Source organism: Gorilla gorilla, chromosome 11, assembly GCF_029281585.2.
Source record: "Gorilla gorilla gorilla isolate KB3781 chromosome 11, NHGRI_mGorGor1-v2.1_pri, whole genome shotgun sequence".
NCBI lineage: Eukaryota > Metazoa > Chordata > Mammalia > Primates > Hominidae > Gorilla > Gorilla gorilla.
Window position 1 is genome coordinate 35,806,698 of NC_073235.2, and position 27,546 is coordinate 35,834,243.

General features: G+C 38.2%; 1 protein-coding gene and 1 long non-coding RNA gene across 8 annotated transcripts in view; one reads left to right on the plus strand and one right to left on the minus strand.

Moving 5' to 3' along the window:
* The window catches only part of NCKAP5 (NCK associated protein 5), a 990,571-nt gene that overhangs the window by 580,771 nt on the left and 382,254 nt on the right, over nt 1-27,546 (minus strand). The window contains exon 1 of one of the 7 annotated variants that reach the window (XM_055380087.2): nt 10,602-10,966. The exons of the other annotated variants lie outside the window; for them this stretch is intronic. The gene's annotated coding sequence lies outside the window, so the exon portion shown is untranslated. Of the gene's footprint in view, nt 1-10,601; nt 10,967-27,546 lie in introns of those variants that run through there. 7 annotated transcript variants of the gene reach the window in all.
* On the plus strand, nt 10,297-17,446 carry LOC129532057 (uncharacterized). Its single transcript, XR_008677653.2, has 4 exons — nt 10,297-10,525; nt 11,364-11,515; nt 12,445-12,531; nt 12,992-17,446. It is a non-coding gene; the product is annotated as an uncharacterized lncRNA (long non-coding RNA).

Genomic DNA, 27,546 nt, shown 5'->3' on the forward strand with positions numbered 1-27,546 from the left:
AACTCATAAGTATGAACTGACAGGGAGTAAGGAACATGCTTTCCCTTAAAGATTTAAAATTTTATTTTTCCAAAGGCCCCAAAGTCTGTACATATATCTTCTATTATGTAAATAAACATCGTGCTTCCTATTTCAAAGTGGAAGGAATGATGGTTAATTAAACCCGAAAAAAGCAATCTGCTTGATGAAATAATTGGAAATTTTAAGTAAACCAAAGAAATATAATCTGATCAATTTAATTTTGAGTTTTTCACTTAGTTTGGGGTTAATGGTACTAATCTAACACTAATATGTACAATAATTGTATGCTTATATTTATGTGATATATTCTTACTTGTTTGACATATTATAATTGAACAAATAGGAGCCTTACCCCCTCTATTGAACTCGATAATATAAAAATAGAAATTACATTGAGGCATCTAGATGAAACCCTTCATTTGAATTAACAGCCCCATTAGGAAAAATTGTGACCCCAAAATAACCACTGTAGAGTGATTATGGCTCATTTGGCATATGTTTATTCCAATCTTCCTAAATTGCTTATAATTGTTTTATTATAAATGTTAATAATATATAATGTTTACATTTGTATTTTTATCAAATAACATTTAGGAAACTTTAGAAAATTATCCTAAGTCCACATATTAAAAAGCAAGGTCAATATTCTCACAAGCATACACAATTTGTAGTTTAAAAAAATAGATAAATGTAAAATATCTTCAGTGTATTATAACCACCTAAATAGAAAATGAATGTGCCCACATGAACCAGTAGAGACATATCATTACCTCACATTCATTGGTTATCACTCTACAATTAATGGAAGAAATGTACAGTCAATAGTTTAAAACAAAGTGAAAGTTCCTGTCTCAATCTAGCACACTAGAGGCCATTTATTAACATAAATGTGCTCAGGTAAGTGCCCTTTGGGGCTGCAGCCCTCATCCTCTGTGTCTTCTCTCCTAGATTCATATAGTGACAGAAGACCATTTAATCTTGGCTAGTCAAACAGTGACAATAGTTAGATAATGAGGCTGGACACATCATAATTTTCCCTACTTACCCTCTACAGACCGTAGGACCTATGCGCGCACACAATCACTACTCACAAAAGAAAAGTGGGAATTTTGCAATTATACCATGACTTTATCTAATGTAGACAGCCAAAAAAGAATTCAGGAATCAATACGAACTTTTTCAGCTTGAAGTAGTCAACATGCTCAAGGACACTGATATGTCTATGTAGCACAAGTTAATTTAATATTAAGATACCAGTGGTCAGAAACCTGTCAAGCAAGAGCATAAAGAAACACAGCTGAAGGTTTTCAAGGCCATGTGAAGTGCCAACAAGCAATATAACTAGGAACAAAACGGATCCAGATACTTTATCAAATTGCAAACAACAAAAGAGAAAAATATTCAGAAATATTCACACTAATAACTACTAGTCTGAATCATTTGTAAGCTCCCAAATGCAGGAACAGAATCATAACAGGTGTAAGAATGGAGAGAAGCAAATACAGAGAACAAATGAGTTATTAATTAAGCAGCTAAATGCATTTATATTCATAAATATATAAGAAAACTAAGACACTTATGATAACTACTCTGATAAACAATTCTAGAGAAAAAGCAGCACAGCTTTTCATCATACAGTATTGCTTTATTCCTCTGCCTTTTTTGTAAATATTGAGAACATTTCTCAAAAATAGAAAATAATCAGGGACAAAGAAAATCATTATTCCGTGTAATCTCACATAAATAGCTGAAAGGCCAGATGCTTAACTTTGTGTACATAGACAAAGGAGAACATGAAGATTGTGAACAAATCTAGAGGCCAGTTCTTGGAGACCAGAGAGACAAGTGAAGGGACCCAACATTATGTGCTAAAATCTTTGCATAGAAATGAATAAACTCAAAAGAGCTGGCAGCAACATCTGTGTGACCTTTATACTGTGCCCACTCTCCTTTCAGATAAAGTTCATGATGAGGAAAACCAGCAAAAGTGCACCTGGGCCACGCAGAGAACCAGATTCTCAACTGTAGGGTGTAGAGTCTCTTTTCCACATTGTAGATACTCCCTCAGCCTACATAAGCCCATTCCAGTGCAGGAAGTGCTAAAGACTGCACAGAGTCACTAAGGGCACTATTACTTACACTTGACTTTTGGCTTGAATTAGCTGGGTTGCGTTTTAAGTGCATTTTATTGAGAAAGCATTTGGAGTGCCCACCAAAAACAAACAGACAAAAACCAAAAACAAAACAGCGCATGCTTGTAAAGACATCCCTGTCTCATTGGGTTTGGAATACCCTTGGAGCACCTCACTGTCTTTGACTACTGCATAGAAGCAGTTTAGAAATCTGAACTACTTGTGACTAGGCCCCTAATCACTCCTTGCTCCTCACTCAAATCTAACCTCTGCACCATTTTCAGATTCATGTTCCTAAAACCACCTACCCAACATCACCTCTGACTCAAAATTGTCAATGGCTTCCAACAGCATTTCCCAAGATATCCTCTACAAACAGCCCCCACAATATGTTCCCTTAAGAATAAATTCAGTGGCTGGGCATGGTGGCTCACACCTGAAATCCCAGCACTTTGGGAGGCTGAGATGGGCAGATTGCTTGAGCCTAGCAGAGTTTGAGACCAACCTGTGCAACATGGCAAAACCCCATCTCTACAAAAAGATACAAAAATTAGCCAGGCATGATGGTGCATGCCTATAGTCCCAGCTACTAGGGAGGCTGAGGTGGGAGGAATACTTGAGCCCAGGAAGGTTGAGGTTGCAGTGAGCTGAGATTGTGCCACTGCATTTTAGCCTAGGCGACAGAGCAAGATCCTGTCTCAATTAAAAAAAAAAAAAAAAAGAAGAAGAAAACCAAAAATAACAGATTCAGTGATCAAAACTATTTTAAGAAATTCTTAGAACTTCTGTAGGAGAGAAACATTTTTTTTAACTTTCTCCCAGCTTTTCTTACTTTTTCAACCATGGGGACTTCTTCTGACTAACAGTTCTACAATATCCAATAGAACTAGCCTTCCAGAAAGAGGGGTCTTGGGAAATGCTGGCCCAAAGGGTGAAGTTCAAATTCCTTAGCATGCATGTGATGACCCATATTAATGGGTCTCTGCTACCGCTCCACCTCCACCTCCCACCCTCTCTTCCAGGTGCTCAGGTCCCTGCCTGAGCTCAAGCCCTCTGTGGGGTAGAGTGCTCTCCCTCCTCATGTCTAAGTCCCACTGGGGTCAGCTGACACTCTCCTTCCCCCAGCTGGCCTATTCCAACCACACCAGCCTCATCCATCACTTTATCTTCCAATCTCCCGTTCCACTGATTTCCTTCTTCTAATTCCCAGCTCCACATTAAGTGTTTTGGGGGAATCTTATAGGCTTTGTGTCCTTTTTCTTCACCTAAATTTTAAGTTCCTTGAAGGCATTTGTATTTTATAAATAATTTTATAACTAACCTATAACTAATTACATTTTATAACTAATTACTATGAATTCATGAAACCTAAGATCTTGTACGTATGTTAAATAAATGGTATGTTTTAATGAAAATAAGATGAGTTTCTCCAACTATGCCAGTGTAGCAAGAGGAAGAGGGAGATGATGTCAAAACAGAATAAAAATCTCAGAGTAATGTAATTTAGCAGAGTGACTGAGGGATGTCCTCAAAGCAACGTCAGGATTCCAAAGTTCTACAAAATCATCACCAGTGCCAAAATGTTGAACAAGAAACCACAGATACAAAGTCGTGGTGTGCACCAAGCCCTAAAATTGACTGTCCAATGAAAAAAGAGGATATAATCCCTAATCTGATTTAAAGTAGACACAATGATTCAAAGGAAGAGAAGAAAAAGAGGGACAGGTATTTTGGGGTCTGTTAAGTGCCAAATCAGATAATTTGCTAATTTCTAATACAGTAAATCCCCAAATTTCCTTCTTTTCTACATGTCTTCTATTCAACACATATTTATTAAACACTTACTAGGTATCAGGCACTGAGAAAAAAAGGCAGCTGGAAATGTCTTGGGGAAAATTGGGATAAAGTATGAGGTACAGAGACACAAAGGTTTCTTCCTTCTAAAAGCCCTAGTAAAATGAGAAAGCAATTTTTTAAAGCATATTAATGCAATGAGGATGAGGCAGCCTAAAATAAGTAAGTCTCATCTAAAAGCTGTCAAAAGCCATAAGTGGGCAGATCCCTGTGATGTCAACTTTATGTGTTTCTTTCATTTCTTTCAAGAACCAGTGACTTTCTGTTGCCAAATGTTCAATATTAGAATAAAGAACACCAGTGGTAATCACTCTTTTAAGTCCAACACATTGCCTGACACATGGTAGGCACCTAATAACCATCTGTTGAGTAAACTAATAAATGAACAGATGAGTGAAAAAAGGCAGGAAAGGAGGCCTTCCACCTATGCACAGAAATGCAGTGTTTAGTTGGAACTTATTTGGTGCTGTAATTCCTTTACACTGGAACACACTGAAGGGTGGGTTATACAGATCAATCAATGCCTTCTTGACTTAATTCACATCTCCCTTAAAAACATTCTTATTAAAGATCAAAATTCATAGGTGAAACAAAATATTTAGATAGCCCTACATGATTCTTCTCCCATGTCACAGTAATGCAGGCAAATTTAGGACTCCTACAATAAAAGTACCATGCCAGAATTTTGAATAAATAGTCCATTTTATACAATCACAATAGGAAAAAACGGTGGAGCGAGTGACAGCTGAATTTGGACACCTGTCCCTTGGGAGGAGGTAAAAAGAACTGCACCACGATATTAGTATTTTAACAAGTTTATGTTTTAAAAAAGTGACTAAGAGGAAAAACAAAAGTAGAACAGTCTGGGAGAAGGCAAGCTGATACAAATTTGCATCAGGTGAACTGTGTGTTATATATCGAATCTGACTATAATGCCAGTAGGTTGAATTAATTCATCTTATCTTACTTACAATGCCATGCTTAACATTTGGCACATGTGGGCATATGTGTGAAACTTGATACAAATTAAATTAGAGAAAAATGTTGGTAGTTTACATCTCATTAACAGAAAAAGTAAACCAGAAAAATTATTGATGATAATGTGGTCTTTAGACTAGGAAGAACCTTACAAGGAAGGTGAGGAGGATCTTTTCCCAGGAGGTATTTGCAATGAAAATGAGCAAAGAACTCAGAAATGGAAAAGAATAAATTCCTTGCTGTGTGATTAAAAAAGCCCAATCTTTTCTCTCGCATTTCTATAATGCTGTGAACGGAGTGTAGGGGATCAAGAGATTGTTGAACCCAAATACAACCCTGTATATTGTAGTTATTACAGAAATCACCTTCAAGTTTTCCAAACAATTCAAAGTACCAGCAAAAACCACCCGAGGTAGGCTTATCTCATAGGATAACTCTCTCCTTTGCAACCCACAGTGTTTTATTTAATAACACCGCTATAACACTTAAGTTTCCCTTTTTATATAATATCTCTAACATAACAGAGAAAATATCTATTTCACAGATATCAATACTGCTGTCTTTGAAAAGGTCCAAAGATATAGTATGTTTCTGACACAGACCAGGGCTTAATAAGTGACAGATGTATTTATTATGATGATGTTCCTTACTATGATGCTATTATTATTTCTTATCATACAAACCCCTCTTCCAGCTGAGAATAAGACTGTGTTCTTCATCTTTGCATCCCTTGCAGCCCAAGCACAGTGACTTTTTACAAGCATTTGATGAATTTAATGTTAACTGAAATGTCGAAGCTTATCTTTAAACTAAACTGGTTTATCTCATGAACTGACCTGTTTGTATCTCAAGGAAAGAATAGGTATCATCTCCCATCATACTTGTGGAGGGCCACACTCCCTCTGAAAGTAGCTGCAGTAATATTTAATAATCCAGAGACTTAGGTTAGCTCTGAACTAAAATGCTATAATATTTAGGAATGAAAATAATACCCAGGAATGCCAATGTAATGCCAATGCCAATGTAATTGCTTCAGGTTATAACTTCCCTATTAATGATTGTTCTCTGTAGGGTGCAGGGAGGAGGTTGAGAGACGAGGTTAATGTGAAATAGCCAGTCTCATCCAGTCCAAAGTGATATGAAAATTATATTAAAAGACCATAGCTGCTAACATCTGTTGGCTTTCTTGTGTGTGGGCCACTGTCTCATGCCCTAATATGTGTTAGATTTTATTCTTAACATCTTATAAATGCACATAATTTTTTTTATTTTTATAGATGAAACAGGTTAGAGAGATTCATAACTTGGCCCCAAATCACATCAATAATAAATAAGGGAATCAGGCTTTGAGTTCAGACCTACATGTTCCCAAGTTTGAAGGAGTAATCCCACATAACATGTGTTCTTAGCAACATTCTGAGTTCGCAAATCTCCGGCTATTTAGAGGCCATAGTTTTACCTATAGCAGCAAGTGCTAAGACTTACGTTCAAGACCTTTCAACACAACACAAAATGATTGGCTTCTCTCCCGTTCTCTAAGCCCTTCCCACCTGCTACAGTACCTGGAAATCTAGGTACCGGCATGCTTCTTAAAGCACTTTGTAGGCTATGTTCATGTCTGAGATGAGTAACAAGTTCACAGAGCCTGTTTATTAATGCCACCTACTCTCTGAGAGAAAGGACCATGTGAAAACAGTGTTTATTAGGAGAAAGAGGATGGAAGGGCATAATATCCAGGAAGCAATCCCAGTCGGGGCAACAGCCTTCAGGAGCAATACTGCACCTCTACCCTGCAGCAAGAAAGTCTCAACCACCCACATTCTTATTCATCTACAGAAACCCAACAGGACAAAACTATTAAATGTTTTAAAGGAACAAGGCATCAGCTAAGTATGAAATGGCACAGTTTCACATAAAAAGCAGGAAGGCTTGTTCTCCAAAAATGCCCCTTGGTAAATATATACTGGGTGACGGCACAAATAATAGGGCCGCTGATTAGGGGGTTACAAAGAAGACTGACACCCCTGAGCCCGGATGATGTTAGCCATCAGCACAGTGCTCTTAACTTTCCTTGCTCAAGTCTCTCATGTTTTATAGAAAAATTTGAGGAGTATGCCTAAGCTTGGAATCGGCCTCACCTCTCTCTCAACTTCATTTGAAAACCTGAAGCTACTAAAGTCCCTTGCCAGAAGAGGGCTCACCCGTCCCACTATGCCCAATCTAACTTCCCAAATAGATCTACATTGTTTGCATTATGTGCTTTTCATTGACATATAACCAACCTAGAGATTTAGGTTAGCTCTGAACTAAAATGCTGTAATATTTAGGAATGAAAATAATAACCAGGAATGCCAAATACAGAGTTACACGCTTGAGTAAACAAACTCTCTAGGAAAAAAAAAACTCTACATGTCTAAAACTTGCCACCAACCTTCATGGTTATTAAACAATAAAAAGCTCCTTTGGGCATCTTGAACCTTCCTCATAACAGACCTTGCCCTAGGATTACTTCTTGGCTTATCTGTTATCTAGTGATACCCAAAGCCAGCCCCCAGCCATAATAATCTCCCTACGATATACCACCCTGCTTGTAAAACTTCTTTGAACAAAACTTTTCAAAATGATACACAAGATCAGCATGATACCTGAAATGCAAACCAAAATTTATGACTATCAGCTAGCATTATAAAAACCATTTTTGGAGGAAAGTCATGAATGATATTCACAACTACCAAGTCAGAAGGGCTGCCCTCCATGTTCAAGGAGTGGAGAAAAGGAATCTACACAAAGGCCTTCTGTACATCCTCCCTAAAAATTATTTTAAAAAAGAGAAACTGCCATTTATCCACGTGAGATACGACTGGTTTTCAAAGTAATGGGTAAAAATGACCAAAACCTTGATTGTCTTCATTATGGCTCACATAAGGCACACAAACTCTTTTTTTTTATATTCTAAGTACAGAAAATTGCTTCATTTCTCAAGTAAATATATGCTAGAAACTTGCGGATATCTCAAGAATGCTTTGTAGCTAAAGAAAGTAACATCATTGCCTACTCATTTTGCTTAATTTGCTAGTCTCCCAGCAACTTTGTGCTAACACTTTCATCCCATTTTAGATCCTAGGATAAGGCAATAGTCCAGAGCCCTGGAAAGCCTCCACCTCCAGCAGTTCACCAGGCCACTGAAGCCCCAGGATGGAGTTTCTCTCCAGGACACCCTTCTGGTAATATACATGTTACGTGCATTTCACTTATCTTCTCCAAGTTACATTCCAGTAACTAAGCTTCAGAAGCTTCTTATGAATTGTTTATTCTGTGTTTTAAAGCTCCATCAGCTGTTAGGATGATTTGCAATATTTTTCTTTTTGGTTAAGCAGGATTGGTGAGCATTACTGGGCCTTTTGGTGGAATCCTTGCTATTTAAAATTCCTGCTGCTGGGATTAAAGGAGATAATGTCTTTGAAAGCCTTTTGTAAACTGTAAAGTCCTAGTCAAATGTAGTGTGCTGTTATCACATTAACCATCATAGCAATAACCATAAACCAGCTGTAATGGGGGCTTTAAAATGCTGAAACCCATTTGGGTCTTGTCTTTGCTCCATTCCCACCCCCGGGGGCCTACAATGGTGCCCAACATATGGGAGCCTCTCAAGGAAGTTTTGTTTGGAGGAACAAATCAGTGACTCAGAAACATCACATGGTTTTCCAAAGTAATGTCCATAGGCAAAAAGAAGCTAAGCACGACAATTTAAATAATGAAAATACTCTGCCAAAAATATTGGGGTGCTGGGAAGAAATGCTACAGAACAAAGTTCTTCTAAAGAGAATTGATTTGATAATGAAATCTGGTCCTTTACAGTCAGACTGGGAAGGAGAAGGAGTACAGACAGGTGCAGAAATTTATTAGTCCAGAAAATGTTAGTCCAGGATGGCTTAGAGAAGGAGGCTTCCATTCCAGAAAAGGGAAGGGAGGCTGCAGTTTGAGAGGGAGTATCAAACAGAAAACAAAAAACAAACGAAACCCCCACAAAATAGCAAAAGCTACTCCTGCAAAGAACATTATAAATGCAGGCTTTTTATCTAGACTGTGTCTTTAAAGTGGTGGAAATGACCAATTCTGTGTCTTAGGAGGGAGGTGGCATGAAGCCGGGAAATGACTGAGGAAGGGATACTGATATGAAATGATTTATTTCTGGAAAATGCTCTTGTAAGCGTTTGCAGGAATAGTTCTGGTTACTAGAGGGGTAGTCTATTTTAGGTACCTATGTATAAGGAGGAGTGAACGAGTGAACAAGTTAGTGGGGATGAAAATAAAAAGGGAAGTGGTAGCGTCCAGCAACACGGGCCTCATTCATAAAACTCAGAAGCCTCAAGGATAAGAAGAGAAATTCCGAGGTGGCTGCCTGTTACTCAGCAAGAAAGCGAACACTGGCTTGCTGGCTCAGCACTTAACCTGAGATGAGGATGTCCTAACAGCCCTTTTTCTCTAAGGGGTAGTGTAGGGGGGGGTGGGGCCAAAAGGAGAGGAGGAGGAAGGCCTGCCACCCAGGAGGTCCCTAGGACTCAGCAGCAGGGAGGGCCTTGCACCAGCGCTCCGCTCTGTTCCAGAAAATATCCTATTTCTGACCATCAATCAGCATTAAGCCAGTTTGGGGGCTGAGCTTTAGGCACAGGCAGTTGCCAGTAGCAACAGGGCACACGCTCCTGGTGAGCTGGGCGGGAGGTGGCAACAAGGGAGGGGCCGCCTGGGCAACTGGCCTGGAGCTGGGCAGACAAGGTCAGGGATCTCCCCTACACGCGCAAGGGAGGCAGTGCGGAGGGTGGGGGAGGGGGAATCGTGGCATTAGGTGGGGACAGGCGCGCCCTGCTGGGGCCGGGCCAGGGAGTGGTCCAGCCCTCTGACCTCGCTGGGGAGCAGGGAGGGAGTTTTCCCAGTGGCACAGCTATGCCCCTGCCAAACCCAATGGCCTCCCGGCCCGGGAAAGGCGCCACTCCAGTGGCCCCTAGACACTGGAGTCAAGGTCAAGCGACAGGAAAGGCGCTGGCCCTCTGCTTGGGAGGACCACAGAACTCAAGATCTGCCCCTCCCCTGCAGCCCCTTTACGCCCCCACCCTTTAGGAGTCTCTGGAAGATGCCAACCTGGAAGTGTTTCTGCACGTGTGTGTGTTTTCATTTGTGCTTCCCACACAAAAGCGAGGCCCCACAGGTGGAGAGGAGGACGTGTGTGCGCGCCTGTAGAGCGGGGCTTGGGCTGCGTGGGAGCTGGGCGGGGATGTGCACACACGGACCGACTCCTACAGACTGTCCCCCTTCAGGTGTCCTGGTGCAGGCTTTCAGGGAAGGGAGAGCCCCTAACCTCGCCCCACCTCCCGAAACTTCTCCCCCTGCCGTTGGGCTATGGTAAAGGGGAAAGGACAGGACGCAGGACCTTGAGGGAGGCATTGAGTCAGAGGGCAGAGAGGGGCCAAGGAGACCCAGGCGGGAGGCGCGGAAGCATACAGTCTGCGGGCACAAGGACTGAACGGGGTAGTGGGAGCCAGGTACTGAAGGGCTGGGGCTAGGGTGGCGGCGCGCAGGGGGCGCGCCTGGGCGGGGAGTGGGCTGGCGTCTCCTTACCTGGCCTTCGGTGGAGCATGCTGCTGCGGGCTGGGGGCGGGGTGGGCGCTGCGCCCCCAGGGGTTGACACCGCAGCGCCTTCACTTCGGGGGCAGCAAGGCGCGCGCTGCAGAGCCGGGAGTTGCCAAACTTGCCATGTCCAGAGCGCGGAGGTAGCCTGGGCCACGCGCGCACCGCAGACCGGGCACCTCGCGCTCCTCCGCTTTGTTGTGTTCCGCCGCCAGTCCCCCTGCGCCTGCCTGCCAGTGTCCCCGAGCCCTCTCCTGCCGCGGGACGTTTCACTGGCGCTCAGGGAGGCCCCTCGGGTGGGCAGTGCCACTTTCCTCCTGGAGGCGCGCGTTAAAGAGCTGCCTGGGAGCGCCCGGCGGGCGGCTCGGCTTGCGCTCTGATGAGGAGGCTGGGGCCCATCGATTCCCACCCCTTACCCACTCCCCCTCCCCTCCCCTCCGCGGGGGCCCCCCCATCAGAAGCTGCTTAGGATCGGCGCTGTCAAATCCAGCCCATCTGCTGCAATCATAATCAGTCTCAACCGAACGGTTCTGACAAATCTCCGCCTGGAGCTGGAGTTGGAGAAGCTGGAGAGTGAGGGGCGGGGAAGGGAGGTGGGGGTGAGGGGACGATGGGGACCGGGCGCCCTGAGAGGGGGCCTGGAGGCTTCTATTGTCTGCCCCTAACGGAGGAACTGAAAAGGGAAGCAGGGATCCAGAAGGGGAAATAGTGCTTTCATTTCCTAGTAAGAAAAAAAAAAATCTATTCCCGCAGGTCCCTGGTTCCCTTCACGCCCCCACCCCCAGCCTCAGCTCTGTCTGGGTGGAACGAATGTCTGCTAATGAACTAAACAAACAGGTCTCTTAATCTTATCATGGAGCTGACCCAGAGACTGGCACAGATATCCAAAGTATCATAATTGGCAGGTAAGAGCTGGAACTAACAGCCATTTGTCTGGAGTCAGAAGTTGGTTTCCAAGTGCATTTGGGAATAAAGCTCTTGGGGGGAGAACGGCCGTGTAGTGTGGTGTAATTGGCCAGGAAGCTTGGCCCTTGGCCTCCTGTTGGCATTTCCAGAGATAAAAGGAAATCTGCTTTGGGCAAGAAAACGCTGAATTCCCCTTAGCCTCATTTTGAATTTAAAAGATTCGCATATTTTTTTTCTTTTTCTCATGAAAATACTATTTTTCAAGAAATGCTATTTTATTAGAAAATAATGACTTCTAAAATTGAAAATTTTCCAAGCAGAAATTGCTTCACCTGTAGATGAAATGAGATGCTCCTTTCAATAATATACTTTGAACCATTCCAAAAATTCCACTTTAATACAATCACATATATTTGTACTGGTGATAGATTCACAAGGATTATCTCAAAAAAATGTTTTCAAGTATAATATAAATGGCAGTAGTCCTAGAGACATACAAACAAGTCTTAAAGCATGGAAGAACACAACCAATGGGATTATGTCTAGTTTTATACATTCTTCTCAAGTGCCGGGAAATGTCCAATTACCTTGAATGACAGTATTTGTTCGGGAAATAATTTGTTGGATAAACAAATCACCAGTGGAAAAGTTGAAGAAAATTTTAAGCCCTTTATTCAGATAGGTATAAGAGCTAAGCAAAAATAAATATAATTTACTGTGAAAACTGAATAAAATTCTAAATTAGGGCTCAAATAATTCTTTTGCTTTATGCTATACTTGAGAAATGTGTGCAAGCCACATTAAGTACTCACTTATCTAGGCAGAGACTGTGTTTTCCACTTATTTTATAGCCCAGTGGTGCTTACAACAGTACTAGGCAACTATGGACACTCTATGAATACTGATGGTTTGAAATTTTGATTTACAGGTCAGAATTAAAACTACATACATCATGGTGACTTTATAGCTGAGGCAAAGTGGAGCTCAAGTGTTACTTTCCCAGTAAGCAAATCATGTAAGTCAAGGACAACTTCTGGTTAGATTTTACAGCCTTTTTTTTGAGACGGAGTCTCGCTCTGTCACCCAGGCTGCAGTGCACTGGCGGGATCTCAGCTCACTGCAAGCTCCGCCTCCCGGGTTCACGCCATTCTCCTGCCTCAGCCTCCTGAGTAGCTGGCACTACAGGCGCCCGCCACCGCGCCAGGCTAATTTTTTGTATTTTTAGTAGAGACGGGGTTTCACCGTGGTCTCGATCTCCTGACCTCGTGATCCGCCCGCCTCGGCCTCCAAAAGTGCTGGGATTACAGGCGTGAGCCACCGCACCCGGCCGATTTTACAGAATTTTTATGAATATTTAAGTTTAGAGTTTTTCATTGATAATTTGTTTAATGTGTTTACTACTATTCAATAAAAATTTTGCTAAAATTAACATGGTGCCAAGAAATGAGTATTTCAAAAAGGGTCCTCTCTTACAGAATGAAGTATCATGCTGGTGACTAATTTAACTAACATTGTCCAGGAAATTGCTGTTGTCCAGGAAGAGAAGAGTTGAGCTGAGTGTCAACTACTGGGCTTCTGGCACCATCCTGCACAAGAAATTGATAAGTTCTACTGTGTTATTTCCTAGCTTGGTGGTCTCAGTTGCATCCCAGCTAACTTATAGCCTAAATTGACAGGCCCACCTCCAATTTATTAATTCCTTGGTCTTAACTTCAAAATATATCATCTCATGTTTACTCAATTATTTATTGAACAATCACTATGTGTCAGTGTTGGAATATATGAAGGAAAAATCAAACAAAAATTTTTTACCTTGTAGAGCTTACATTCTGGAGGAGAAGACAAGTTAGAAAAGAGTACATAAGTAAATTATAATGTCTATTAGAAGGTAATCAGTGCAATAGAGAAAAATAAAGCAGAGTGGGCTGGGTGGTGCACAAGTTTAAATACAAGAGTGCTCAGTAAAAATCTCACTGAGAATGCTAAGCCTGAATGAATGATTAAAGGAGGTGAGGGAGCAGGCAAGCCATGCAAATATCTGGGAAGATGGTCCCAGGAAGTGGGAAAAGCAGGTGTAAGTGGCCCTTAAATATGATTGCACCTGGCAAGGTCTAGGAACATTAATGAAGCCTTGAGAACAGGACACAGTGAAGGGAGAGGGTCAATGAGGGTAGGCTTAGAAGACAGATCACTGGGTGGGGCCAATTAAAGGACTTGGAATTTTACTCCAAATGACAGCGGAGGACACAAGACACAGAGGGAGTGACATGATCATCTGACTTTTGTTTAATAGATCACTCTGGCTCCCATGTTGAGAATTAATTATAGGAGCAGAGAAGGAAGCAGGGAGATCTGTTATTAGGCTATTGCAAGAATCTAGGTAAGAGATGATGGCTTGGACTGGGTGATAGCAAGAAAGATAATGAGAATTGGTGGTGATTTTGAATTGCTTTGAATGTAGAGCCAACAATGAGTGGCTCGAAAGAAAAGAGGGAGTAAAGAGTAACTCCAAGCATTTGGCCCTAGCAACCGGAAGGATGAAGTTGCTATTAATTGAAATGAGAAAGACTATGGGTGGAGCAAATTTTGGTGGAAGAATCAGCTTATATGGGTTAAGACTGGAATGCCTATTAAGTTAAATTTTAAAAATAACTTACGTAAAGCTCTTAGAATAGTTCCTGACTTTACGTAAGTGCCATACAAATGTTTGTGGTGGTGATTATTATTGTTATTAATGTTTGCCAACCAAAATGAGATGTTGAATAGACAATTGTACCATGATTGTGGTGGTAGTTGCAAAACTATATTTTGTTATAATCCAATTGTACACTCAAAAACTGGTGAATTTTATTGTACGTAAACTAAACCTTAAAAAAATTATTAAAAAACAAAGAACTTACTCTCATGTTTTAAAAGGGAGAATATGGAACTTTCCCATCTGAGAAGAAGCAGCTTCGGAAGTATCACCATTTTGTATACCCATTGAAATAACTGATGTAAATAAAGATCACCAATAGATGCTAAAGCCATTAAGTAAAGGTTTGATGGAAAATAGTGAGGTAGGTGAATAGGGTCTGGAGGCAGAGAACCTAAGGCCGATTCACGTTGACTTCCTAAAGCTAAATCAAAAGGAAAACCCCAACTTTCCACACTTAAGTAACAAAAGTACTGGAGGCTGCTCCCTTTACAAACCACCCTCTCCTTTCTGCGTGGCAGATGGAAAATCGAAAGTATCTTTGATTGGTTGCTTTCCACAACCAATCAGATGCTTGCATAGGGTGTAACCTTTGTAACTTCACTTCAGCCTGATTGGTTGCTTCCCTCCGACTGATTACCGGCCACTACTTCATTTACATAGGGTGTACACCAAGTAACCAGTGGGAAAACTCTAATTCTGTACTGGGGCTCTTGGATCCTATTCTTGGACCCGCTCCCACCCTGTGGAGTGTGCTTTTGTTTTTTGTTGCTTCAATTTTTTTTTTTTTTTTTTTTTTTTTTGAGAGGGAGTCTCACTCTGTCGCCCAGGTTGGAGTGCAGTGGCATGATCTCAGCTCAGTGCAAGCTCTGCCTCCCGGATTCACGTCATTCTTCTGCCTCAGCCTCCTGAGTAGCTGGGACGACAGGGGCCCGCCACCAGGCCCGGCTAATTTTTTTTTTTTTTTTCGTATTTTTAGTAGAGACAGGGTTTCATCGTGTTAACCAGGATGGTCTTGATCTTCTGACCTCATGATCCACCAGCCTCGGCCTCCCAAAATGCTAGGATTACAGGTGTGAGCCACTGCGCCCGGCCTTGTTGCTTCATTCTTTCCTTGCTTTGTGTGTTTTATCAAGTTATTTGCTTAAGAAGCCAAGAACCTGGACACCCTCCAACAGTAACAATAGAATATTCCAACTACAAATACTGCCTCCTGACTTTTTGTTAACTGCGAAGGGGAAAAGCTGTATTAGACAAGGGAGAACTCACCTGACATGTTTCTCCTTATGTGATGCTGTATGAAAAGTTTTTTGCAATATATTTTTGCAAAAAACATGTTTAATCTGAGTCTGAGCAAGGCCTTTGCTATAATTCCCACCTTACAGGAAATAAAGATGATAGAGGAACAGATAAATGACATCACAAGGAAACCATTAGGCATAGCGGAATATGGAACTTGCTAGAGGTCTTCAAAAAGTCAGTGTTCATAGAGAATAAAAAAAGTAGAGGCACTATCGTAGATTGAAAGAGACATGACAAATGCAACTAATGGGATTGGGCATCAGTGCAAAATAAGCAGCTATAAAAGACATTTGGGACACGATTAGAGAAATTCAAATAAGACTGGTATTAGCTGATATAATAGAATTTTCATTAATTTTTCTGGGGGTAAAAGTGATACTGTGGTTATAAAGAAAGTAGTCCTTATTTTTAAAAGACACATACTAAAATATCTGGGGTTGAAGTATCATGGTATCTACCACACATTTTGGAAAAAATATCTGTGAAGTAAAAATATTAACATTTGTTGATGCTAAGTTGTGTGCAGATAAATATTTTATTCTGGTCTTTTAATTTTTCTATATATTTGAAATTTTTCTTAATAAAAATTGAGCAAAATATACTTATAAAAATCCATGCTTAAAAAGTAATTATAGGAAAATTAGAAAAATTTAGAACTTGATGTCTCAAAAATATCCAAATTATAAGATGGAAAGAAAGGAGTAGGTAGAAGGAGATTAATAATTTTAGTGGACATGTAGAAATGAAGAAAAATGGAAATAAATGTTCAAAGTATCCAACCAAAACAGAACAAAAAAATAGAATAAAAGAAATGAAATCAAAGTCTAATAAAAGAGAACACAAATCAATACAGGATCAATAAAACAAAGTCTGGTTATATGAATGAAAAACAGTGGAGACATAAATCAATAAGCTTAGGGATAATAAAGACTATATAACTAAGGATAAAATAGATTTTAAAAATAGGACTACTTTACTATGAGCAATTTTATCTGTTTTCAAACTTATTGACATAAAGTGATCAATGTCCTAAAATAAACTTTTAATAAAGTTCAATAATCCACGGAATCTTGAACAATCAAATAGATTGAATCAGTAGTTGAAAAAAAATTTACTGCTGCATAAACATAGGTCCAAAATTTTAAACTTATTCCTTGAGATAAAATTTACCCAAGTTGAATTTGTTTTTAGCATATGCACCGTTATGCAACCATCACCATCCCCTTAGAACAATTTATTTACCCCCAAAAAGTACCTATTAACATTCACTCCTCATTCTCCAGCCAGAAGCAACCAACAATCTGCTTTCTATCCCTGCAGAATTGCCTCTTCTAGACACTTAGTATAAATGGAATCATACAATGTTTAGCCCTTTCTCTGGCTTCTTTCCCTTAGCATAATGTTTTCAAGTTTTGTCCATGTTGTAGCACGTATTGGTGCTTCATTCCGTATTTCCAAATAATATTCCATTGTCTTCATGTACCATATTTTATTTATCCACTCATCAGTTAATGGGCATTTGGGTTGTTTCTGTTCTTTAGCTATTATAAATAATGCTTTTGTAAACATTCATGTACAAGTTTTTGTGTGGGCATATGTATTCATTTCTTCTAGGTATATACCTAAGCTGTGGAATTGCTGAGTCCTATAGTAAGTGTTTAACATTTTGAGGAACTGCCAAGCTAGTTTCCAAAGCAGCTGCACCATTTTACATTCCCACCAGCAATGTCTGAGCGTTCTAATGTCTCCACAGCCTCTCCAACACTATTATCCTTTGTTTATAGTCATGCTAGAGAATGTAAAGTGATGTCTCATGAATTTTATTCGCATTTTCCTGATGGCTAATGACGTTCAGTATCTTTTCATGTGCTTATTGGTCATTTGTATGTGTCTTCTTTGGAGAAATTTCTTTTCAACTCCTTTGTCCATTTTCACATTGGGTTATTAGTCTTTTGATTGTTGAGTCATGGGCTCATTACCCAATCTTCACAAAACTTGAAAAAATACAGAAACTCTAATAACCCATATCTCACAGAGAGTTACAGGGAATTTTTTAAAAGGGGGAGGAGGAGAAAGAAGGAAGAATAGGAGGAGGAAAGGGGAAAACTAGGGGAAGGGAAGAGGAGGAAAGATTTTTATCAGGTTAGAAGGACTCTGATACCAAAAGTAAATATAGGCTGTATGGGAAAGGAAAATTAAGGAGGCTCTCAAAAATTCTTAAGAAAACTTAATCCATCAGTGTGGAAAATTATAACAGTAGTAATAATAATGGTTATAATTAAATGGTTTTACTAAATAAGATTTATCCTGTAATGCAAAGATGATTTGGCCCTAGAAAAATCTATTAATTTCCAAAAAAAAATCTTTGGGGGAAGATAAAAAAATTAAAATGATAATCATTTCAGTAGAAGCTGGAAAATTTTAATAACATTCAACACTTATTCATGGTTTAAAAAAAAATTAAAAAACATTTCACCTCCCCAGGAATAAAAGGGAATGCCCTTAACCTGATAAAGGTTGTCTACCGAAAAAAAAAAAAAAAAAAACTATAACACGCCTTATATTAAATAGTTAAGTTAAAGAACATTTCCTTTAAATTTTTCCTCTAGACAAGGATCCTTCCATCACCACTTCATTTTCTCTAAGGTCTTAGAGCAGTTATTATTTATCACCAATATTATCAGCATCTCCACAGAAAATGGAAGAGAACCCAGAGGCAAATCAGATACAGTAAGAGAGCAGTTTGTTTACTAGATAAAAGAACAATATACCAAAATGGATAGTGTTCCTAAGATATGTACCAAATTATTAGAAGTGTACACTTTTTAGGAGATCCCACTTAAAAACAGTAAGAACAAAAAAAAATTTAGAAGATACGAATAAACTTAAAGATGTGAAACACCTTTATAGAGAACACTTTGTTGAAGGGCTTAAAAGAATGGAGTAAATAGTAAAACATATAAAAGTGATGGATTGGAGGACTCAATCTTCTGGCTTAATCTTTAAATGTGAAACATTATCAACCAAAATCTCAGCAGATTTATACACTCAACTTACCAGCTGGTCCTAAATTTATTTCAAAAAAGGAAAAGGCCCAAATTAGCCAAATATATTTAGTAAATGTGAAACCTCTAATATTCCAAAAAGGGTCAGGTACCTTACTATAAAACAATGTAATTCAACAGGTAAGAGATGTGGGTTAATTGGAATAGAAAGAGACCCTAGAAACAGACTCACATTTATGGACTCAGGGTATATGAAAGAAATGGCATTATTAATTATTGGGGAAGGATTACTGTCAAAAAATGGCACCAGGTTAACTGTCTATGTGATAATGGAAAAAAAAAATTAGAATCCTACCTCAGGCCATTTGCAAAACCTAAACTCAGATTAAAAACTAAACATAAAAAGCAAATTTATAAGACTTTTTGAAGAATGCTTTGGAGGATACTTTCATATCAGGCGGGGAAGTATAATGAAGCACTTTACTGTATTAAAATTTTAAAATTTTGTAAAAAAAATACCATAAACAAAATGAAAAGTCAAGGCATAGACTAGAAGAACCATGAAAAATATGTATTATAAACAGAATACATATCCTAAATTTGTAAAGAACCACAAATCAGTGGGAAAAAAGTGAAAAAAAGTGGGGGGAAGCATAGAAATAGGCAGTTCATAGAAGATAGTTAAGTGGCAATAACTATATTAAAACTGCTTAATATCAGTACTGGGGAAATGCAAATTAAAACAACAATGAGGTAGCATTTCATGCCTATCATAATTCCAAAATATAACTCTTATTACACTATGTGTTGGTGAGGATGTGTAGAAAGACCTCTTCCACATTGCAGGTGGGAACAATTTGGATGTATTTATTAAGTTGAAGGTGTTCGTACTCTGTGACATAGGAACCCCATATCTATGTACTCACGGAAAAAGCTCACACATACACACAACCGCACATGGAACTCGCACGAAATCCATTATATTAAATCTCAAACTTCAGTATGTTCTGGAAAGTATAACTATTATAAATACCACCTGTTGAAAACAATGCAATAAAACAAATTATTTAAAAATAAAAATAGAAAACTAACATTTAAGCAACTCTTCAATGAAAGAGATTACAAACCAAAATTTCTAAATTTCTGAAAAATGACAGTGAAAACTACCAGATGCATTTACAGCAGTGGTTACAGAAAAATTGGCAGTCCTATGCACGTGTATCAATGAAAATTAAAAAATATAAATAAAATTTCAGCTCAAAGGCACAAAAGGAAAAATAACCAAAAGAAAGGAATTAAGGGTAACAGTAAAATGTAGTAACAAATTAACAAATCAGAATCTAGTTGCCTTTCTTTTTTAAATAGACTACTACATAACTTAATCATGAAAAAAATGAGGGAGGTGAATAAATCACCAATAAACAGTTGACCCTTAAACAACACAGTATGAGCTGTGCAGATCTACTTATACACAGATTTTTTTTTCAATAAAAGTTATACAGAGTATGCCTGTCTCCCTTTCTACCTCCTCCACCCATTCCACTTCTATCAACCCTGAGAGAGCAAGACCAACCCTTCCACTTTTTGTTCCTCCTCCTCAGCCCATTTACTGTGAAGACGAAGAGGATGAAGGTCTTCATGATGATCCACTTCCTTTTCTCTAGCTTACTTTCTTGTAAGACTGCAGTATATAACACACATAACATACAAAATATGTGTTGATAGAATCTTTATGTTATCAGTAAGGCTTCCAGTCAACAATACCATATTAATAGTTAAGTTTTTGTGGGAGTCAAGTGTTATTCAGGGAATTTTGACTCTTCAGGGGTCAGCACCCCTAACTCCTATGTTGTTCAAGGGTCAATTATACAAGATAGGAAATGACAAATGGGAACTAACTACAGAAACAAAAATTAAGAGGCAACTTTATAGACGTCATATACATGCAAAAAAATTGAAACCATGGACAAAATTGAAACTTTCTTTGGAAAATACATTTACCAAAATTGGCTCTGTTAGAGATAGAAAGATTAATCAACTCTTCTAGAAAAAAAAATATACCACCCCACAGAAACATCTCTAGGCCCAAAACAAACTCCCAAAGGCAGACCACTCCAATGCTCCACATTTACTTCAGGACATGGAAAATGAAGAAAAACTTTCTAATTATTTTTATAAAGCAAATATAGCATTGATAATTTAACCTGCAAAAGTCAGTTTTAAAAAAATGAAATTACAGGACGATGTCACTATATATATCACTGCAAAAATAGTAAATAAATATGACCAAAACAATGTAACACTACATTAAAAAAATATCATGGCCAAGTGACATTTAATCCAGGAATGCAAGTTTGGCTCAATATTAATTGATCCTTTAGTATATGACACCCTGTTAATAAATCTAAAGGAAAAAAATTACAAGATTCTCTACACAAGTGTTTAAATAATCTTTGAGAAAACTGAAAATTTAACACTCTTCCTGATGAAAATAGGAATTGATGTATATTTTCTTAACATCATAAAACATATCATGCACACATATGCTTAGTCCTAACATCAGTATCTCACTTAAGGGGGAACTACTTGAGACACTCCATTTGATCAGGAACAAGGCCAGGATGTCCGCTGCCTCCACTTCTATTAAACATTTTATTGGAGTCAATGCAATTATGCAAGATAAATCACATGGAGGCATAATAATTGGAAAAGAGCAACTAAAAACTGTATTTGTAGATAACATGGTAGTACTCCTGGAAAATGAAGAAAATTATGATAAAAAATTAACTTGATAAAATTTAGATTCCATAAAAATTAATTTATAGAAGTCAGTTGCTTTCACAGACATTGATAGTAAACTGGTGGAGGATATACTGATAGAGAAAACCTCATTTACATTAGCAACAGAGATGAATAAATATGTAGGGAAAATTAGAAGTAGAAATGTATAAAACCTATCTGGGGAAACGTTAAAACTCCTGTAAATCACAAAAATAGATGTGAAGTAATAGAGACATTGGCTGTTCTATAACAGAATGACTCAAGATTATAAAGCTGTCAGTTCTAAGTTACTTTATAAAATTAACACGACACCAATAAAAATAACAAGGTTCTTTGGGAGCTAGACTAGTTAATACTTAAGTTTATGTGAAGAAACTTCCAAGAAAAGGCAGGAAAACACTAAGAAAGAAAATCCAGGAAGAGAAAATAAAGTATACAGTAAATTTACTATAAAGTTTCTAAAATGAAAACAGTGTGGTGCAGGTGTGTGTCTAGACAACCAGGGAGAAACAGGTTTGAAAATCCAGAAATAGATCCAATTATCTATGGGCATTCAACATACAATAAAGGTGGCATTTCAAATCACAAAGAAGGGACTTTTTAAACAAACAGTGCTGGGACAATTGGTTGGCCATTTGACCAAACATAACATTAAATGTATACCTCCCAAACCATACACAAAAATAAATAGATCCAGGATCTAAATGTAAATAATGAAACCACACCATCACAAGGAATAAAAAACCACAGGTGAATTCCTTTATCAGCTGGACAAAAGGAATGGTTACCTGACAATGACTCAAACTCCAGATGCCATACAGGATTAGTAAATCTGACTATGTAAAATTTTTAAAATAGTATGGTATATCAGCTTTCTATGGCTGCTGTAACAAATTATCGCAAATGTAGTGACCTAAAACAATACAAAGTTATCATCCTACAGTTCTGTAGATTAGAAGCCCCACAGGCCTCACTGATGTAAACTGAAGATGTCAGGAGGACTGCATTTTTTTCTAGAGGCTCTAAGAAAGAACTCATTTCTTTGCCTTTCCCAGCATCTAGAGGCTGCCTACATTCCTTGGTCCATGGCCCCTTCCTCCATCTTCAAAAGCCAGGAACTTTATGTCTCTTACCCTTTTCTGTAGTCACGTCTCCCTCTGCCCACAACCAGGAATGGCTGTTAGTTTTCAAGGACCTGTGATTACACTGGACCCACCTGATTAATCCAGGATAATGTCTTCAACTCAGAGCTCTTACCATCTGCAAGTCCTTTTTGCCATGTAAAGTAACATTTTTAAAAATTCTAGGCATTCCGATATGTATTTTTTGTGGGTAATTATTTTTCCTACCACACATAGCAAGAAAAAAACTCAAAAACAAACCAAAAAATATTTTTAAAATAAATTGAAAGACGTCTGACAAAATGGGAGAAAACATTTGTAGTGATCACAAATAAGAGGCTAATATCCATCCCTAAACTACAAAAAAAAAAAAAAACCCTCTTAAAATAAGGGGGAAAGGCCAAAAACTTAATAGAAAAGTTGGCTATAGTCATGGGCAAACAATTCACAAAACGACACGCAAGTGGCCTTTAAACAAAGGAAGAGGTAGTCAAGCTCACTCTTAACTAGAGAAATAAAATTTTAAACTACGCTGAGATACTATTTCTCATTCATCAGATCGGGAGACATTTAGATATTGATCCTTTATTCTATTGGTGAGACTGTGGGTAAACATGCAGTCTTATACATTGCTGGTAGAAATATAAATTACTTCAACCATTTTGGAGGAAAACTTGACAATAAGCAAAACTCTATTTTCATTTACCATTTGAGTACACATTCTCACTTTTTGGAGTTAACCCTGAAAGTGTACTTCCAATAATACAAAAGTGCATAGGCACTTTGTTTATTGCCGCACTATTACTGCCCACTGTTGCTTAAAATGTCACTTAACTCATCCTTGGTCACTATATATCCATTTGTATCCCTATTTTATGGCTTATCTGTCAGGTTTGGATTGTATACTACAATTCAGCTTTGCAGTCCTTCACTGGGCTTCTACACCACTCTCTGCATAGAACTGAGTAAATGTTTGCTGATTTGAACATTTTTAGGGCTAAACAATCATTTTGTTTTCAAAAATTTTATTTTGGAAAAAAGTTCTCCTACATAACTAGTATCACATAGCTTTATTAATTTTGAATTTAACCCAGATTGTTGTCCAATATACTTTTTTTCACAGTTGTTACTAAGTTTCTGTTTTATCACAGCCAGTCTTAAGTAAGGAAATTAGATTTATTTAATAATTAAACCTCTATGACAATGGCCCAGGGCCAACTGAATTCAGCACAGCAACTTAGAATAAGATTCTACTGGACTTTCCATACTTTTCAGCCACAACTGAGCACACCGTTGTTCTATGATAGCATTATTGTCATTAATGAAATGTATAAATGGAATGCAACTAAATAGTGCCTGGTTAAATAGTTCCTGGGGCTTGGTAACAAAACAAATAAATACACAACCATACTCTGAAGATGAATGTTCTTTTCTTAATTTAATTATTCACACAACCATCATTCATTAGGAAATTAATACAATCAGGTTCATGTGTCAGGTTCTTAGAATGAGAAGTGTATGATCCTTAAGCCAAAAAAGGTTCATTACTTCAATTTTTAATAATACATCTTCTAGATATTTTATTATCTGTATCCAGATCCTCTTTAGACTGTCTCCTGAAATTACTATGCATATATATATACATATATATATACATACACATATATAGTACCTGTATTTATTGTTATATGCCTATATGCTACTTTTACTGGAATACTTCCCTTTATATTTGAGGACCTCTATTTAAGCAAAGTAATAACCTAAGTACAAACAGGGAAAAAATTCTCCCTCATGTACACACATGCATATTTTTAAAGTTTGTCCAAATCCATCACAATGAGGCTTAGATTAGCATCCACATGTCTGAAATGGCTGCATAAGGGGGAAGGGTGGTATATATTTAAAGAAAACTTGCATTGAAGAAATTCATTATTGACCCCTTAACCCTAGCATAGGGATAGTTTCTTCTTTTGTTTTTTGTTCGTTCGTTTATTTATTTATTTATTTATTTATTTATTTATTTATTTTTTGAGACAGGGTCTGACTCTGTTGCCCAGGCTGGAGTGCAGTGGTACGATCTCGGCTCACTGCAACCTCCACCTCCCAGGCTTGAGCCATCCTCCCACCTCAGCCTCCTGAGTAGGGAGGTCCCAGGGCTTAGCAGAGTGGCTCCAGGGGATGGCTTAGAAGGACATGGGCACAGGAAATCAAATTTGTGATGACTTAGATCCTTCTTATTTACTTATTTAGGAGTTAGTACATCAAGGTTGCAAAACATCCCAAGAAAAGAATTTTTAAAATTCATTCTAGATCAGGAATTGGCACCCACAGGCCAAACCTTGCCAGTTCTATGTAAATAGCGCTTTATTGGAATAGTTACACCTGTTCACTTACGTATCCTTTGTGGGTGTTCTTGAGCTAAGATTACAAAATTGAGCAATTTGTGACAGTGACGATATGGGTACCACTCAGAAAACCAAAAATATTTACTATGTGGTCCTTAACAGAAAAAGTGTGCTGACCCTGCTACAGAAAATATTGCCCTCTTACCAGATATCATAAACATGAATGCATACTTTCAAAAAACTATTAATGATTATAATTTTGAGTTATACTGACACAACTAGAGCAATTAAATGCATGTTGTAAATTCTAAGGAGTCTTCAAGTTTCCGAAACAACTTGTTCTACAGCACATACATTGCTGCTGAATATCAGTGACATTCCGTTTTTAACAGTAAGAATAGAAGTGATTTTTAGCTAATTAACTTTTGAAATTAACTTTTTATAGCCAGCAATAACTACAGCAATATTATTTCTGGATAATTAAAATACAGTGCTCCTAATGAATGGATATCTACTATAACTTTCTTTATAAAGACAATTATAGTTGCTTATATCATTTCAAATTGTGCTTTGTGTATTCAAAATTATATTTTTTTCAAAATGTAAACTTGGGTTTTTTCAATCTATTTATTTTTATAAACTAGGACTACAACAGTTGCCAAATTTCTAAAATATCTTATAAAATCTTAAAATTACAAAGTCACTGTTTGGTAATTAAACCGTTAAAAATATCAAGAAGCCTGGGCCTCAGAATTTCTTATGAAAGGAATAGAGTTTTGAGAGGTATTCTGGAGAGATATTGGAAATTAACATAAAGGAAATAATGAAAGCTGAAATTGATACCTACGGAATTGAAAAATGTTAGCACCATCACAAGTTCTTAAAAGTTAAGAACTATATTCTAGGAACTTAAAGAATGTGTTCTGCCTTTCTACTATTTTTGGCCTGTGTAGGCAGGATATTTTGGAAGGATAGGCTGGGTTGTACCATGGTGACAAGCAACCCCTAGATCTCAGTGGCTTGAAACAAATGCCTATTTCTTCTTCATGCTACCTTTTGGTGAGGACTCTGCTCATGGTAATCATTTTATGACCCCCACTTTAGAGAAACCACCATCTTGAGAGCTGCTGGTTGCCATGCAAGAAGAAAGAGCATGTTGGGCAGTTGCAGACCCACAGTTAAATGCTTCAATTTGGAGTGTCACTTTTGCTAACAATTCATTGGCCAGAACGTGTCACATGACCCCATCCATCCTCAGAGGAGCAGGAGTTGCAATTCTATCACGTGCCTATAAGGAAGAGGGCTGGATATATTTAGTGACAGCTCATTAAATGTTTAGGGTAATGATTAAAGACCCAGCCCTCCAGCCAAACTAGTTAATTAATGTTTGTGCTTCATTTCCCTCATCTGCAAAATGGGAAGACTAAACCTCATAAAACTGTGATGATTAAATGACTTAATACTTGTGAATTGTTTAGAACAATACTGTCATATAATGACAAAGCATTATTATTTCTTTTTAACTTTTGTACCTGCCACCCTGGTCTTCAGTGCCAAAAGCAGAGATGAGGGCAAAAACAAAAGTGGGCAGTCTTAGGAATGCTGACCTGGACCCAGTAGGGATGCCAACAACAGATATTCTTGAGAAAAGGCCCATGACCAAATGAAAGAGATCAAAGATGCTAGGATTTCCTTATAAGTAACATTGATCCAGAAGGTATGAAACAAGCCATTAGCAGAGCAATGATTTATTTTTAACGGGAATTGGAAGATAAGGGGGATAAAAACACCTAAACTGAAAACAGGACTTTTGTAATATGAAGGCCAGAGGATGAACTTAGTGTGTGGTCATATAATGTATAACATGGATGCAATCAGTGGAAGATGCTGAATAGGGCTATCATATAGCATGCATATTTGGGTAATATGGTATATGAATGAATCTCTTCTAATCTGTGGTTTAGAAGGCTTACACAAGGCTGAACAGGAGTTCAAGTAAATGACTCCCACTAGAAAGAGCTACGGCTACAAAGAAGAGAAATGGGAGCAAAGCGAAAGTCAACCCAACAATTATGTAGAAACATAGCAAGTGGTAGACTAATGACATGGTTCATTCCTACCAGAATTCCTGTTTCCTCAGTACTGGCAGCAATGAGATTGCTCTGAATCCATGACCATCCATATGTGTTAAAACAATCCTTGACTGTTAGACACCAAGGAGATGCCAAGATAAACAGACATGATTTCCCTCTTCCAGGGGCTTATTGTTTAACAAGAAAGACATAGGGTATTAACCTACTTTAACATAAATCAGAATGAAGTAAGTTTTATACTACACACATAAGCAGAACATTATGGGAGTACAGAAGGACCAGAGGTTCATTTTTAATGTGGAATTTGGGAATACGTTTTGGTGGAGATGGCATTTTAAATGAGATTTTAAAGAAGAGGAAGGGATGAAAATGGATACAATGAATAAGATAACATAATATCATGAGAAGCCAGGAAAATAGGTAAGATCGGCCATTTGAAGGAGGTAGAGGAGAAATAGTTTTTTTTTAAAAGGAAGCTTTTGTTCCTTTGTTCCTTTTGTCCTTTGTTCACCCCCAGTAATTCAGCAGCACACACTAGACTGTCTCATTCTATAATTGTATGTATTTCTATCATTCTATAGATCCTATAGATATAATTCTAAAATCATTCTATAATTTTATATTTATGACTCCCTTTTATTTACCCAAAACATTAACTATAATTTTTAAATGGCTATTTGATGTTAAT